Genomic DNA, 13002 nt, shown 5'->3' on the forward strand with positions numbered 1-13002 from the left:
GTCACATTTTGCTGTCGTGGTGCCTGTACCACTGCATCGATTTTTGTCCTGTGTTTTGTGCAATCCATTGTGGTTGATTTCATGTCCACAGAACACTATCTTGTTTCCCACCAGCTAGTGCAACAAAGATGTCATCCAGACGTGGCAGGGGGTATTGGTCCACATGCAACATTGAATTCACAGTTACCTTGAAGTCCCCACACATTCTAACAGACCCGTCTTTCTTTACAATAGGAACAATGGGTGCTTCCCATTTGCTTCTGTCCACTTTCGTCAGGATGCCTGTATCCTGTAAGCAATCAATTTCCGCTTCCACCTTTGGTCTCAGGGAGTATGGAACAGATCAAGCTTTGCATAATTTTGGGGATGCATCATCTCTCAGTACGAGTTTGGCTGTGAAGCCTTTTACTGTTCCCATCAGATCAGCGAAAACAATGTCGTATATGTGTTTGGTCTGTGCCTTTCTGATTAGGCAAGGACGTGTGGAGCATTTTCAAGTCATATCAGTTCAGCTATAATGGGGGGCTGTTCCAGGCACCAGATACAGTTGTAACTGCTGTGTTTGCTCCCCATAACTTACTCTGACCTGCAATGCCCCCATTGGGCTCAATCGCTCTTCTGAGTATGTCTTCAGCAACACATTTGTGTCCTTCAGCTTGATAGCCTTGAAGTGCTCATTGTAGACAGTAGTGGAAATTATAGACAATGCAGATCAGATCCTTTGTCCAGCTCCATTTTGATGGGTTTGCCTTCGATTTCTGGTGTCACCCATATTATGCTACTGCTGGGAGAAGTCATTGTGTTTAACTCCATTGTACCAATTAACCGTTCATCTGAATCACTGCCACTGTTCTCTGCTAGTGCATTCAACAACCCTTTCATTTTCTCAGTTTTCCTGTTGTGACTGCATTTTTCTCTGCATGCTCTTTGAATGTGACCCGGTCTATTCAATTTGTGACAAATTTCGTCTTTCAAACAGCAGTCCTCTGCTTTGTGACCATGTTGTATTTTCTGGCCACACGGGGGTATTGTCTGCTGCGTGAACTTGTGCAGGGAAGTTTGTGAAGAGGTCAGTATTTATTTTACTTTGCAACTCAATTGCATCTTTGGTAACCATTTCCATAGCTACAGCAATTTCAACAGCCTTTTCAAAAGTGAGATTTGATTCTGTGAACAAACATTTCTGAATGTATTCATGTTTTAGTCCACACTAGAATATATCCCTTAACGTTTCATTTAGGTTCACTCCAAACTCAGACCGTTTCTTCAACTCTGCTACATACAGTACCAGTCAAAGGTTTGGACACACCTACTTATTCAAGAGTTTTTCTTTATTTTCACTATTATCTACATTGTATAATAATAGTGAAGACATCAAAACTATGAAATAACACATATGGAATCATGTACTAACCAAAAAAGTGTTAAACAAATCAAAATATATTTTACATTTGAGATTCTTCAAAGTAGCCACCCTTTGCCTTGATGACAGCTTTGCACACTCTTGGCATTCTCTCAACCATCTTCATGAGACAGTCACCTGGAATGCATTTCAACAGGTGTGCCTTGTGTGATAGAAAAATTACATATTTATCTGGTTTATTTTATATTAATGGTTAACAATTGATATTTAACTAATAGTAAGACATGTCTGCCCTGCTTAGCCACCCATTGCCTTGATGACAGCTTTGCACACTGTTGGCATTCTCTCAACCAGCTTCACCTGGAATGCTTTTCCAACAGTCTTGAAGGAGTTCCCACATATGCTGAGCACTTGTTGGCTGCTTTTCCTTCACTCTGCAGTCCAACTCATTCCAAACCATCTAATTTGGGTTGAGGTCGGGTGATTGTGAGGCCAGGTTATCTGATGCAGCACTCCATCACTCTCTTTCTTGGTCAAATAACCCTAACACAGACTGGAGGTGTGTGTTGGGTCATTGTCCTGTTGAAAAACAAATGATAGTCCCACTAAGCGCAAACCAGATGGGATGGTGTATTGCTGCAGAATGCAGTGGTAGCCATGCTGGTTGACCTCTCTGGGCTAGGTGGGACGTTAGCGTCCCACTCTATTCAACAGCCAGTGGAATCGCGTGGCGCGAAATACAAATACCTTAAAAATGCTATAACTTCCATTTCTCAAACATATGACTATTTTACACCATTTCAAAGATAAGACTCTCGTTAATCCAACCACGTTGTCGGATTTCAAAAAGGCTTTACAGCGAAAGCAAAACATTAGATTATGTCAGGAGAGTACCCAGTCAAAAATAATCACACAGCCATTTTCAAAGCAAGCATATATGTCACAAAAACCCAAACCACAGCTAAATGCAGCACTAACCTTTGATGATCTTCATCAGATGACACTCCTAGGACATTATGTTATACAATACATGCATGTTTTGTTCAATCAAGTTCATATTTATATCAAAAACCTGCTTTTTACATTAGCATGTGATGTTCAGAACTAGCATACCCACCGAAAACTTCCGGTGAATTTACTAAATTACTCATCATAAACGTTGACAAAATACATAACAATTATTTTAAGAATTATAGATACAGAACTCCTTTATGCAATTGCTATGTCAGATTTTAAAATAGCTTTTCCGTGAAAGCACATTTTGCAATATTCTGAGTACATAGCTATTCAGACACCCGCCAACTTCGGGGCTCACTAAACTCAGAATTACTATAAGAAAAATTGGATTACCTTTGCTGTTCTTCGTCAGAATGCACTCCCAGGACTTCTACTTCAACAACAAATGTTGTTTTGGTTCCAAATAATCCATAGTTATATCCAAATACCTCCATTTTGTTTGTGCGTTCAGGTCACTATCCAAAGGGTAACGCGCATGCATTTCGTGACAAAACATTTCAAAATGTTTCTTTACCGTACTTAGAACCATGTCAAACGCTGTTTAAAATACATTTTTATGCTATTTTTCTCGTAAAATAGCGATAATATTCCAACCGGACAACGTTGTATTTATTCAAAGAGGGAAAGAAAAAAATGGCGAGGTCTCGTGAACACGCATCTCCAGTCTCACTGTCACCAGGCAGTCCACTGATAAACTGAGCTGCTGTTATCTGCCCAGAGACAGGAGACGCGTCAATCCGGTTTCTGAACGCTTTAGAGAGCCAATGGAAGCCTTAGAAAGTGACACGTAACAGCACAGATACTGTAATTTCGATAGAGATGCAACAGAAGGACTACAAATTGTCAGACAGGCCACTTCCTGCTTGGAATTTCCTCAGGTTTTTGCCTGCCATATGAGTTCTGTTATACTCACAGACACCATTCAAACAGTTTTAGAAACTTTAGAGTGTTTTCTATCCAGATCTACTAATAATATGCATATTCTAGTTTCTGGGCCATAGTAGTAACCAGTTTAAATCGGGGACATTTTTTATCCAGCCGTGAAAATACTGCCCCCTATCCCAGACAGGTTAAGTGTTTCTTGAATTCTAAATAAATCACAGACAGTGTCACCAGTTAAGCACCCCCACACCATCACACCTCCACCTCCATGCTTCATGGTGGGAACCAAACCGTTCATCTATTCTGCATCTCAAAAAGACAAGGCTGTTGGAACCACAAATCTCAAAGTTGGACGCATCAGACCAAAAGACAGATTTCCACAGGTCGTAGACACTGATTGTGTTTCTTGGCCCAAACAAGTCTCTTCGTCTTGCAAGTCTCTTCTTATTGGTGTCCTTTAGTAGTGGTTTCTTTGCAGCAATTCGACCATGAAGGCCTGATTCACGCAGTCTCCTCTGAACAGTTGATGTTGAGATGTGTCTGTTACTTGAACTCTATGAAGCATTTTTTGGGGCTGTAATTTCTGAGGCTGGTAACTCTAATGATCTTATCCTCTGCAGCAGAGGTAACTCTTCCTTTCCTGTGGCGGTCCTGCACTTGAAGAAACTTTCAAAGTTCTTGAAAATTTCCCGGTTGACTGACCTTCATGTAATGATGGACTGTCATTTTTCTTTGCTTAATTGAGCTGTTCTTGCCATAATATGGACTTGGTCTTTTACCAAATAGGCCATATAGGGCTGTACTAGCACCCCGCTCGTACAGGGCTGCTAGTTCCATCCAGCCAGGACGGGTTGTGCAGGAGGTGCGATCAAGACCGCCTGTGCGCCTCCATGGCTCAGTTTTTCCAGTTCCCGCCTCTCATGCTGACCCGGAAGTGCAAACCCCTAGTCTGGCACGTCCAGTGCCAGCACCACGCATCAAGCTTCCAGTGAGTCAGCCTAGTCCTACTCAGCCTGTTTCCGCTCCTCGCACTAGCCATGAGGTGCGTGTTCTCAAACTGGCAGTTCCAGTACCAGCACCACGCATCAGGCTTCCGGTGCGTAATATTAGTTCCTTCGGCCTGCACCTGCTTCCCGCACTAGCCCTAGGGTGCGTGTCTCCAGCCTGGTACCTCCACTACCAGCCCCGCGCATCAGGCTTCCAGTGCGTCAGCCCAGCCTCGAGCTTCCGGAATCAGTGCCCAGTCCAGAGTGTCCGGAGACAGTACCCCGTCCAGAGTATCCGACAACAGTGCCCCGTCCAGAGTATTCGGCAACAGTGCCCCGTCATGACTATCCGGTGCGAGTGTTAAGCCCGGAACCGAGTGAGACGGCCTACAGTTCGGAACCAAGGGAGACGGCCCACTGTGCAGAACCGAGTGAGATGGCCTACAGTTCGGAACCAAAGGAGATGGCCCACTGTGCAGAACCGAGTGAGTCTGCCTGCGATCCGGAACCGAGTGAGTCTGCCTGCGATCCGGAACCGAGTGAGTCTGCCTGCGATCCGGAACCGAGTGAGTCTGCCTGCGATCCGGAACTGAGTGAGTCTGCCTGCGATCCGGATCCGAGTGAGTCTGCCTGCGATCCGGATCCGAGTGAGTCTGCCTGCGATCCGGAACCGAGTGAGTCTGCCTGCGATCCGGAACCGAGTGAGTCTGCCTGCGATCCGGAACCGAGTGAGTCTGCCTGCGATCCGGAACCGAGTGAGTCTGCCTGCGATCCGGAACCGAGTGAGTCTGCCTGCGATCCGGGAACTGATTGAGTTACAATATAACTTTGAATTGTGTGTCTGCCTACAGCTCGGAACTGAATAAGTCTGCCTACGACCCGGAACCGAGTGAGTCTGCCTACAGTCTGGAGGACAGTAGGCCAGAACCTGAGCCACCTCCAGTATAGGTGGGTTGGGGAGGGGGGATGTAGCACAGGTGCCGTTGTTGACGGCAGCCACCCTCCCTTCCCTCCCTTTAGTTTAGGGGATTATTTTGTTTGTTTTGGGGTATGTTGTTGTTTTTTTGTGTGAGGTGCATCCGGGGTCTGCACCTTTGGGGGAGGGGGGGGGGGGTACTGTCACGTCCTGACCAGTAGAGGGAGTATTTGTATTATATATTTGGTCAGGACGTGGCAGAGGGATATTTGTTTTGTGTGGTTCAGGTTGTGTGTGAATATTGAAGGGGTGTTTGGTTTAGGTAGTCCGGGGTTTTTGTGTATGATTTAGTGTTGGTTTTCTATGGTTTTCTAGTTTGCATATTTCTTTGTAGTCTGTGTGGCTCTCGATCAGGAACAGCCGTTCATCGTTGTTTCTGATTGGGAGTCATATTTAATATGCTGGTTTTCACCTGTTTAGTTGTGGGTAGTTATCTTTAGCACTGCTGTTACTTTAGCCTGTTAAACTGTCTTCTGTCGTTCTTCGTTTTTGTTGTTTTTGGTGTTCACTTTATTTAATAAATTAATCAAGATGAGCATCCACATTCCTGCAGCGTTTTGGTCGTCTCTACCCAACGACACCCGTGACACATGGATTGTGTATGTGTGCCATTCTGAGGGTGAATGGGCAAGACAAAAAGATTGAAGTGCATTTGAACTGGGTATGGTAGTAGGTGCATGGTTCAACGGTTTGTGCAACCTTCTCTCAGAGCATTTTGTATTATTCTGTACGTATATCTAAGAAACACTCAATTTAGTATGATACAGTGTGTTACGTTTCATATGGTATTTATTAATTTGTGGCTGTCCATCACCTATTTCATATGACATGTTACAAATTATAATTCGTATTACATGTTATGAATTTGTAAAATGTTTGATATGTTACAAATTCTAGCTAGGTGGAAAACATTAGCTAGGCTAGGGGTTAGGGTTAAGTTTAGGAGTTAGGTTAATGGGTTAAGTTTATGAGTTAGGTTAATGGGTTAAGTTTATGAGTTAGGTTGATGGGTTAACCTTAAGAGTTAGATTAACCTGTCTGGGAACCTGGGACGTTTGCGTCCCACCCTAGTCAACAGCCAGTGGAATCGCGTCGCGTGAAATACAAATACCTCATAAATGCTATAACTCAAACATATGACTATTTTACACCATTTTATAGATGCACTTCTCCTGAATCGAACCACGTTGTCCGATTTCAAAAAGGCTTTACAGCAAAAGCAAAACATTAGATTATGTTAGGAGAGTACCCTGCCAAAAATAATCACACTGCCGTTTTCAAAGAAACGTGCATGCATCACAAATACCCAAAGCACAGCTAAATGCAGCACTAACCTTTGACAATCTTCATCTGATGACACTCCTAGGTCATCATGTTACACAATACATGCATTTTTTGTTCGATAAAGTTCACATTTATATATAAAAACAGCATTTTACATCGGCGCGTGATGTTCAGAAAATATTTTCCCTCAAATGCTTCCGGTGAATCAGCACTACAAAATTACTATTCGAAAACATTGGTCCAATATAATATTGTCATTCAAAGAATTATAGATTAACATCTCGTGAATGCAACCGCATTGCCAGATTTAAAAATAACTTTACTGGGAAATCACACTTTGCAATAAACGAGGTGCTAGGCTCAGAAAAATAGGCTAGGCGATACAGGTTAGCGCCATCTTGGAGTCATCTAAAATCAAATATACTATTGTAAATATTCACTTACCTTTGATTATCTTCACAGAAGGCACTTCCAGGAATCCCAGGTCCACAACAAATGTAGTTTTGTTCGAAAAAGTTAATAATTTATGTCCCAATAGCTCCTTCTTGTTAGCGCATTCCGAAGGCTACTCAAAATGTACGAGGCGCGAATGTTCAAACATGTCAAACGTTGTATAACATAAATCTTTAGGGCCTTTTTCAATCAGAGCTTCAATAATATTCAAGGCGGACGATTGCATTGTCTTACTAAACGTTTCGGAACGAGAGGGTACCCACGGGCGCCCGCGTCATAGTAGTAATGGCCCTCCGTCTATGACCAACTTTCCAGGCCTCTCGTTCGGTCAGTTTTTACCGGAGCAGACTCAAACCACTTTGTAAAGACTGTTGACATCTAGTGGAAGCCTTAGGAAGTGCTAAATGAATCCTAACTCACGGTGTGTTTCATAGGCAAAGTGTTGAAGGTGATTCCACAAATCAGATTTCCACTTCCTGCATGGAATCTTCTCAGGTTTTTGCCTGCCATATGAGTTCTGTTATACTCACAGACACCATTCAAACAGTTTTAGAAACTTTAGAGTGTTTTCTATCCAAATCTACTAATTATATGCATATTCTAGTTACTGGGCAGGAGTAGTATCCAGATTAAATCGGGTACGTTTTTTATCCGGCTGTGCAAATACTGCCCCCTAGCCCCAACAGGTTTTAATGGGTTAAGCTTAAGAGTTAGATTAATGGGTTAAGCTTAGGAGTTAGGTTAATGGGATAAGCTTAGGAGTTAGGTTAATGGGTTAAGCTTAGGAGTTAGGTTAATGGGTTAAGCTTAGGAGTTAGGTTAATGGGTTAAGCTTAGGAGTTAGGTTAATGGGTTCAGTTTAGGATTTAGGTTAATGGGTTAAGCTTAGGAGTTAGGTTAATGGGTTAAGCTTAGGAGTTAGGTTAATGGGTTAAGCTTAGGAGTTAGGTTAATGGGTTAAATTTAGCTAAAAGGGTTAAGGGTAGGGGATGGGTTAGCTGACATGCTAACTAGTTGCAAAGTAGCTAAAAAGTAGTAAGTAGTTGAAAAGTTGATAATTAGCCAAAATTGTCCAGACGAGATTCAAACTCGCAACCTTTGGGTTGCTAGACATAACTAACCAACCACCCTCCTTTTGTTGCAGCAACCATCTGTCTTATGTAACCATACCAAACCATACCATATCATACTAAATGGAGTGTCTCGGATTTACTTACAGAATAATATGAAATGCTCTGAGACCAGGTTGCAACTGTTTCCCGTATGTATCAAGCTAACTTGACACAACTGTGGGAAGCATTGGAGTCGACATGGGCCAGCATCCCTGTGGAACGCTTTTGACACCTTGTGGAGTCCAAACCCCAACGAATTACGGATGTTCTGAGGGAAAAAGGGGGGGGATGCAACTCAATATTAGGAAGGTGTTCCTAATGTTTGGTATACTCAGTGTAAATTCACAATACATTTCTTTGACTTGAATTCAACAGTTTGAATACAACAGTGTCAGCATTATTCTATTATTACGCATGACCCAAATTATTTCGAGGTCTCTAAAGTGCATCTAACCTAAACCTGTCGACATTGATACCCTGCGCCAATAGTTTCTCTCCAACGAAACCGAAAGAAACTGAAAATGTGATTGATCGCGGAAGTTTTTCTCGACTTGATGGGACTGGAGTTTGGTGAAATCCTAAGCCCAGCGCCAGCAACCCATGACGGAGAGGGAAACTAAAGACGCCAACGGGAATTCAGCAATGTTGGTAACCACGCATCTTCGGGAAAACCACGGCACATCCTGGGTCCGCTTGCCAACGCGTTGACTTTTTACATTAAACCGTATTTAAACAACCACATAGGCGACTTACCGTTTGGATACAATGTACGCAGCCCTACCATGAATAACTCCCACCGCTCTTGCTGGCTCCCGAGGACAGGGATTTGCTCGTCTGAAGAACATCTTATAGAAAATGATAAATGGTAGGTGGCCATTCCCTTCTGACAGGTGATGCATACCTGCGTAACGATGGGTGCTGCCTTAGTTTAATGGAAAGCACACTTGGGGATGGGATCCATTCATTGCCCACCCAATCTACCTACCTCATCCCCATATTGTTTTAATTTACTTTTCTGCTCTTTTGCACACCAGTATTTCTACTTTCACATCATCATCTGCTATTTAGCACTTCAGTGTTCATTTGCTAAATTGTAATTACTTCGCTACTATGGCCTATTTATTCACGCCATTTGCACACACTGTATATAGACTTTTTTTCTATTGTATTATTGACTGTACGCTTGTTTATTCCATGTAACTCTATGTTGTTGTTGTACGTGTCGAACTGCTTTGCTATATCTTGGCCAGGTCGCAGTTGTAAATGAAAACTTGTTCTCAACTAGCTTACATGGTTAAATAAAGGTGAAATTTGAAATAAAAAAAATCTAGATAAAATGTAAAACCAACTAATGTTTAGTTTTTTTCTCCACCCTAAACTGTTCCATTTTGTACTGTTGATCATTGTTAAATACAGACGTATAGCCTACTTATTGTGCACCGTTGCGCCCAGTAATAACATGTGTTGGGCGTACGAGAGTGTGTAAACTGTGCGTAATAAGTATAAGTCTATATTTAATCATGATCAACAGTTAAAAATGAAACAGTTTAGGGTGGAGAAAAAGTCTAAACATTAGTTGATTTTAACTCTGCGTAAACTGTCCATAATACGCCTATATATAAGCATGATCAACAGTTCAAAATTAAACCGTTTGCGGTGGAGAAAAAACCCTAATCATTAAGTTGTTTTTACATTTTATTTACATGAATGGACCCCATCCCCAACTGTGCTATACATTAAACTAAGACGTGAATTAAAACAATCTAACTGCCTGCTATGTCCTAACTCATGCACTACTAAATGTTTCAGTGTGTGAACGGGCCTGTGCTCCGTAGCGTCTTGGTGTTTCTGCTGTTGGGTGTCTCCTACACTAAGCGCAGGTGCAACTATTCGGAGATACTCGGCTCATACAGAGAACTCATCTTCGTTGAACTTCAGAATTTGGTATGTGGGCCTTCACAACGTCAAAGTGTGTTAGCCTACTGTTCATAAAATCAAACTGGATTAATCTCACACTTAACCATTAGTTCAGTTTTATCTATATTAATTTGTTCTACCTTTTATATTGTCCCTGGAAAATGTCAGGTGCAAAATTTACACGTGAGCAAAACGTATTCAATAACTCTGGCACTATAATTTGAGCCACCATATAATATAATGCAGTTGGCACCCTCACTTGGAGAAGTGGGTGTGTCTGTACAGTGAATACTTGTTTTTGACTGCCCTCCACTGGTTTGCCTTATGAATGTTATATTATTTTATTGTCTAACGGTTTGTTTGCTTTATTGGAACAGAATCTGACTGGCAATTTTGACACATCCAAAGAGAGGGACCGTTGTCCCTCAGGAAAGGTAGTGTGTGTGTGTGTGTGTGTGTGTGTGTGTGTGTGAGACCATCTATACTGAATGGAACCCTCAAGTTTCAGCACCATGGACAGGGGATGTAGCTAATGCCCTTCTGTGACAACAATTACCCCTATGGCCTTGCCTTATACTACAATAAGAACGTGATTTGGTTGTTTGATTTGCTGAATGAATGACTGATTGAAGGTATACAATAAAATGTGTGTCTGATGATAACACAAGCATTAAACAACATGTATCTCCTATGTGTATCTCTTATTTGACAGTAGGCCTAATTCACTGTTTTCCTATGCTTGTTAATGGCAGGTGCAGCACGTTTTGCGCTCCATCCATGGTATGACTCAGCAGTTCCTGTGCCAGGGCCGCAGGCAGGGCATTAGACAACAGGGGGGCATGGAGAAGCCAGTGGAGATGATGGAACAGCTGATCAGACAGAACTGCAAACACACTGACCTGGTGAGGCCAATCTTAAAGACAGGAACTTTTGTCACTTACATTTTCAGTTTTATAATCATAATAAACATGAATAAATGAGGTATTATCAGTCAATGACGATGTATTGGCATGAGATGGATCTTCAGTATTTAGCTTTCTTTCAGGTGAGAAGACAGAAGAGAGCTGCCCCGTGTGTGACTTCCCAGAGAACGAAGGGAAAGAAGAAGAAGAGGATAAGACTCATCAGAGCACTGATAGACTGTTGGCAGAAGCTGCAGAGTGTGTACTTGCCCACAAAATGAATGGGAAATACTATGTTTTTCATTTTCCCAATTGTTTAAAAAAGAGCCTGTATGGATTGTGTTTAATTTGGTTCTCATTTTGTATAGTAGAACCACATTTGTATGTCAGGGATGGTGCTCTCTGTTTATGGCCTTTCTTCTTATACTGTAGTTCCTCATCTATAAACTACAGCGCACAATAGATCATCTGAATTAAAGGTAGACTCAGCGATATGACGTAGATGCAGAAAGTAAACAGCGTGAAGCAAACCCGTGCACATGGACAGATACTGTGTCTGACAGCGTGAGAGCGAAATGCTGCATCTCTCATCTCAATATCTCCGGTGTTGCTCGAGGCGATGACATTTTGCTGACTCTACCTTTAATAATGGTTGTTAGAGGATGGTATACAATGCAATTAAAATATTTACTTGTAATAGTTTGTGCACACACATAAAAAATATATTATCTCATAATCCAGAGATTGCGATCCTTTTTCTTAAACATATTTGGTGCTGTTCTATAAAATTAATCAGTTATTCAAGCTGCCCACAGCTAATAAAGGTTTCTCAAACTGCACCATTTGTTTTTTATTCCTTTAATTATCAATACATAGGCTATTACTAGATATCAACTGTTTTATTCTCTTTTGATGTGAAGTTGTTATCAAAATGGACAAAAAAACTGCTACAGCAGGTGGCGGCATGGACATGTGTGTGAACTCCATTATACCGAAGACAAAGAGGAGGAAGAAAAAAGACAAAGAAGAATTTAGATTTTTGATTTGATTTATTATGCTCCCAATTAACGGACATCAATGGTGACAACTAGTCTTACTGGGGTTCGACACATAATGAAAAAGACATGACAGAAAAAAACGTTACAATTGACATACATTTAAAAACATTAACATGAAGTGCGTGTGTGCATCTATCAATAACACATACAGTTGAAATCCAAAGTTTACATACACTTAGGTTGGAGTCATTTTCAACCACTCCACAAATTTCTTGTTAACAAACTATAGTTTTGGGAAGTCGGTTAGGACATCTCCTTTGTGCCTGACACAAGTCATTTTTCCAACAATTGTTTACAGACAGATTATTTCACTTATAATTCACTGTATCACAATTCCAGTGGGTCACAATTTTACATACACTAAGTTGACTGTGCCTTTAAACAGCTTGGAAAATTCCAGAAAATGATGTCATGGCTTTAGAAGCTTCTGATAGGCTAATTAACGTCATTTGCATCAATTGGAGGTGTACCTGTGGATTTATTTCAAGGCCTACCTTCAATTTCAGTGCCTGATTCTTTTGATTTACCCATGATGTCAAGCGAAGATCAATCAAAGTTTATTTGTCACGTGCGCCGAATACTGCAGGTGTAGACCTTACAGTGAAATGCTTACTTACAGGCTCTAACCAATAGTGCAAAAAAAGGTATTAGGTGAATAATAGGTAGGTAAAGAAATAAAACAAAAAAGACAGGCTATATACAGTAGCGAGGCTATAGAAGTAGCGAGGCTACATACAGACACCGTTAGTCGGGCTGATTGAGGTAGTATGTACATGTAGATATGGTTAAAGTGACTATGTATATATGATGAACAGAGAGTAGCAGAAGCGTAAAAGAGGGGTTGACGGGTGTTGGGTGGGACACAATGCAGATAGCCCGGTTAGGCCTATGTGCGGGAGCATTGGTTGGTCGGCCCAATTGAGGTAGCATGTACATGAATGTATAGTTAAAGTGACTATGCATATATGATAAACAGAGAGGTTGGGGGGGGGGGGGCACACAATGCAAATACTCCGGGTAGCCATTTGATTAGCTGTTCAGGAGTCTTATGG

At 41.7% G+C, this 13002-nt stretch overlaps 1 long non-coding RNA gene across 1 annotated transcript; it reads left to right on the forward strand.

The window, feature by feature from the left end:
- Nucleotides 1–8417: 8417 nt before the first annotated feature.
- On the forward strand, nt 8418–11731 carry LOC106600653 (uncharacterized). The gene is made up of 5 exons (XR_014391911.1): nt 8418–8938; nt 9883–10017; nt 10368–10424; nt 10743–10892; nt 11036–11731. It is a non-coding gene; the product is annotated as an uncharacterized LOC106600653 (long non-coding RNA).
- Nucleotides 11732–13002: the final 1271 nt, after the last annotated feature.

This window comes from Salmo salar, chromosome 03 (genome assembly GCF_965601325.2).
Source record: "Salmo salar chromosome 03, fSalSal1, whole genome shotgun sequence".
NCBI lineage: Eukaryota > Metazoa > Chordata > Actinopteri > Salmoniformes > Salmonidae > Salmo > Salmo salar.